The 4,157-nt window shown below is 38.2% G+C and overlaps 1 pseudogene; it reads left to right on the top strand.

Annotated features, from left to right (window-relative positions):
- Window positions 1-789: 789 nt before the first annotated feature.
- On the top strand, window positions 790-2,483 carry LOC118666837 (annotated as a pseudogene).
- Window positions 2,484-4,157: the final 1,674 nt, after the last annotated feature.

The following is a 4,157-nucleotide window of genomic DNA, read 5'->3' as shown; positions in this document are numbered from 1 at the left end:
TCATGGACATTTGTTCTTGTCAGCACATATAGAGCTACTTTACTTTTTCTAACATTAGCCTTGTATATTCTATTACATGAATGAATGACAATGTATTTAAATCAATCATCTATTTGTTAATGTTTTAGATTTTTCCAGTTTGAAAGACTTTATTACAGAGAATATTATAATAAATATATGAAGGTTTACTATTAGTAATCTATATAAATGGCTCTTTCAAATCAATTAAAAATTCAAATGGCACATTTACATAAGAAATGACATAAAAATTATATTTACATGGGAAAATGGACAGACAGTAACATGAAGGGCAATAAAAATAAATATATGCAAGGGCAATAAAAAAAAATATTTGCAAACTGAGATACTGCCTTTTATCCAGCACATCAGTGAAGAGGGATAAAAAAAAAATGAAAAAAAAAAGGAAGTTTTGGTGTTGGGGAAAAATGTACTTTTACAAAGTAATCTAGAAGAGTTATTTCATACCTACTTTCAACAGTGCAGTATGAGTGTTTATTAAATGCCTTAAAACTATGCATAGCTTTTTATTCAATTAGTTCATCTATAGAAATTTTAATAACTCAGGCTACTTCTTAGTTAATTTTTAGTTAAGGTCATTATATGATTGTTTAAATCCTATAGTTTAAAGTAGCAAATATTTGCATAGCATCTTCAGGCTAGTCCATGGTGGATGTTTTCAGAGCAGTGGACCCACAAACTGTGCACCCACCCCTCACGGTCTGTGAAACCTGAGCCAGCTGGGTAGCTTTCTCTCTCTGTCTCATAACCATGTCCACCAAGGGGAATGCTAATTCACCAGCTGCCCACCTTAGCAGATTCAAGAACAAGGCAAAAGACAGTATAGCCATGAGGTGGTGCCGAATAGAAGTTAAATCTGAAGCTGAGCTAAGAAGGATGACCAGATGCTAAATAGGAGACAGGTAAGCTCGTTTCCTGATGATGCTACCTCTCCACTGAGGGAGAAAAACAAAAGAAAACAAAAAACAGCAATGCCCTATCTGGTTTGGCTCAGTGGCTAGACAGCATCAGCCCTTGGACTAAAGGGTCCTGGGTTCGATTCCAGTAGAGGGCACATACTCAGTTGCAGGCTCAATCCAGGAGGCAACCAATCAATGTGTCTCTCTTACACTGATGTTTGTCTCTCTGTGTCTCTCCCTCTCCCATTCACTCTAAAAATCAGCAACAACCAGGGCACAGTAATTTGGTCTGTTGAGGACATTGTCAAAGGCATAAATAGCAACACTTTGGAAAACCAGCTCCAAACTACTCAAGCTGCTAGGACACTGCTTCTAGGGGAAACCCAGCCACCAATAGACAACATAATCCAGGCTGGTTTGATTCCAAAATTTCTGTTCTTCTTGGGCAAAACTGATTATAGTCCCATTCAGTTTGCATCTGTTGAGGCTGTCACTATCACTGCTTCCAGGACTTCAGAACAGACCAAGGCTGTAGTAGATGCAGGTGCTATCCCAGCATTCATTTCTCTGCTGGTATCTCCCCATGCTCACATCAGTGAACAAGCTGTATGAGCTCCAGGAAACATTGCAGGTGATGGTTCAGTTTTCCAAGACTTAATTATCACATAGGGTGCAGTTGACCCACTGTTGGCTCTTCTTACAGTTCCTGATATGTCATCTTTAGCATGTGGATACTTAGTAACTTTACTTGGACACTTTCAAACCTTTGATGCAACAAGAAATCTGTAGCCCTGTTAGATGGTGCTGAGCAAATTCTTCCTATTTTAATTTGTCTCCTGCAACGTGATCCAGAAGTATTTATTAGCAGATAGTGGTGGGGCCATTTCCTACTTTATTGATGGTCCAAATGAATGGATTAAGAGCCATAGGAAATATTGTTACCTATGAGCAAATGAACAGACTCAGGTTGTACTACGAACTCCAGAAGGAAGCTATGTGGACAATGTCAAAAATCACAGCTGGCCACCAGGACCAGATACAGCAAGTTGTGAATCATGGATTAGTCCCATTCCTCACTGGAATTCTCTCTAAGGCAGCCTTTAAGGCAGAAAAGGGAGCTGTGTGGGCTGTGACCAACTCTACAAGTGATGGAACAGTTGAACAGATTGTATACCTTGTTCATTGTGGCATTATAGAACCTGTGATATCGTAGCTGTGAAAGATACCAGAATTATTCTGGTTATTCTGTATGCCATTTCAAAGATCTTGCAGGCTTCTGAGAAACTAGGTGAAACTGAGAAACAGTGTAATGATTGAAGAATGTGGAAATTTGGACGAAATGGAAACTCTGCAAAAGCATGAAAATGAGTCTGTGTATGAGAAGTGTTTCTTTGTAGAGGAGAGGAAGATCAAAGTGTTATGCCAGAAACTACCTCTGAAGGCTGTACATTCCAAGTTCAGGTGGCACTCCTGGGAACTTTACTAGGACAAAAAGTTGTTGTAGACTATGTTTGGTATAAGTTTGCCTTACTGTTTCTCTACTAAGAGCTCTCTTTTAAATGTGATTGATTACTGTAGCACTTTTTACAATAATACTATACTTGAACAGTTCCAAACTATAGATACTATATGAAGCTTCCTCTCCCAATAGGTTTCTTATTCCTGTGTGCAATTTCATATCTTGCAGTATCCTGTAAATAAAGATTAAATTTCACCCTTAAAAATAAAATGAAATAAAATAAATAACAACTGAATTTTAGGACATCTGTGAGAGGGACTGCATGCATCATATTAAGATTGATATTGAGAAATATTTTTATATGGAATAGTGCAGGCTAATCTATATATATAAAAGCCTAAGCAACCTTAACGACTGGTCGACCGAATGACCAGTCGATCAGTCGACATGATGCGCACTGACCACCAGAAGGCAGATGCTCAATGCAGGAGCTGCCCCTTGGTGGTCAGTGAGCTCCCACAGCCAACCTTCTGCAGCTGGCCAACCTCCTGCAGTCCCTTCCCCCGGCCCCCAAATCGCCAGCCAGACTGATGGACCCCACCTGTGCACGAATTCGTGCACCAAGCATCTAGTAAATTATAAGTACAGATGATTGCTTTTCAAATTACTGTGAATACGCATATGCTTACATATACCTGGTATGTATACAAAAATACTGCCACTAAGATTGGTGAGGTTATGGAAAAGTTATTTTCAATTTGATTAATCATATTTCCAATGAATGCATATTACAGTCATCTAATGAAAGCTTTTACAAACTGTTTAATAAAGAATATGCATTAGTATAAGTTAAAAAATAAGGCAGTCTATCAGAATTAAGACTGTGAAGGGAAAAAAAGCAAACAGAGCTGCTGGTAAGGAAGGTTTGCTCTCTATTTTGGAGAATAGCAAATGGCTCCCTGTGGATTGGAGTTTTCTCTGTCAATATAAGGATGTGTCTTTGTGACTGTCATGTCTTTATTCTCAAGCCAAGTGGAAAGAGAACAAAGTAGTTAAAAGAAACTGATCGGGACCCTTAACAGATGGGGGTGGGGACAGGGGAACTAAGGAAACTAAACCTCAATGAACTCTTGAAGTAATTTTTTGTAGCAAGAGCATAGTCTGGACTTGATGAAGCTACAGAAAAACCTCATTGAGCTCTTATTACCAAAGGAATTTTGAGACTAGATTGGCCTGAACTGTGGAGACCATATTGGCAGAAGACCTTTAATAAGACTTACCTTTAGGGTCTATTACAAAGAAGCCTTCCTATTCGGTCTGGGCATAAAACCAAGATGTGATGTATTTTGAAATGTGGTAAAAGTATTGTATTTAGCCTATGGAGTATGTTTTCAATAAAATCTTGCCTGATAGATTTTATATCTAAATAGAGTGTTTAGCAATAGCCCCATATGTATTTTTATATTAGAGAGAAGAAGAGTATAAAAATGTGTTAATCTGCCTCTTGGTTAACCATTCCTGCTCTTAAAGTCCGGTTGTTTGAACAATGTGACCCTAATCAAGATAGCACCACATATAATTTACAGTTATGAAAACCAAAGGAACAGTGACCAGGAGACTGAATTTGAAACCTAAAGCTATAGTGAAACATCAAACCCAGCAAAACTATTAAGCCCACAATTAATGGGTAAGTGACTTTTGTAAGATTGAGCTATTGTTTTTAGGTGGTTTGGCAATAGCTTGTTATAGCATACAACTGA

This window comes from Myotis myotis, unplaced genomic scaffold, assembly GCF_014108235.1.
Source record: "Myotis myotis isolate mMyoMyo1 unplaced genomic scaffold, mMyoMyo1.p scaffold_m19_p_12, whole genome shotgun sequence".
In the NCBI taxonomy this organism is placed as follows: Eukaryota; Metazoa; Chordata; class Mammalia; order Chiroptera; family Vespertilionidae; genus Myotis; species Myotis myotis.
The sequence above is the reverse complement of the archived record's forward strand: the minus strand, read 5'-3'. Positions and strand labels throughout refer to the sequence as shown.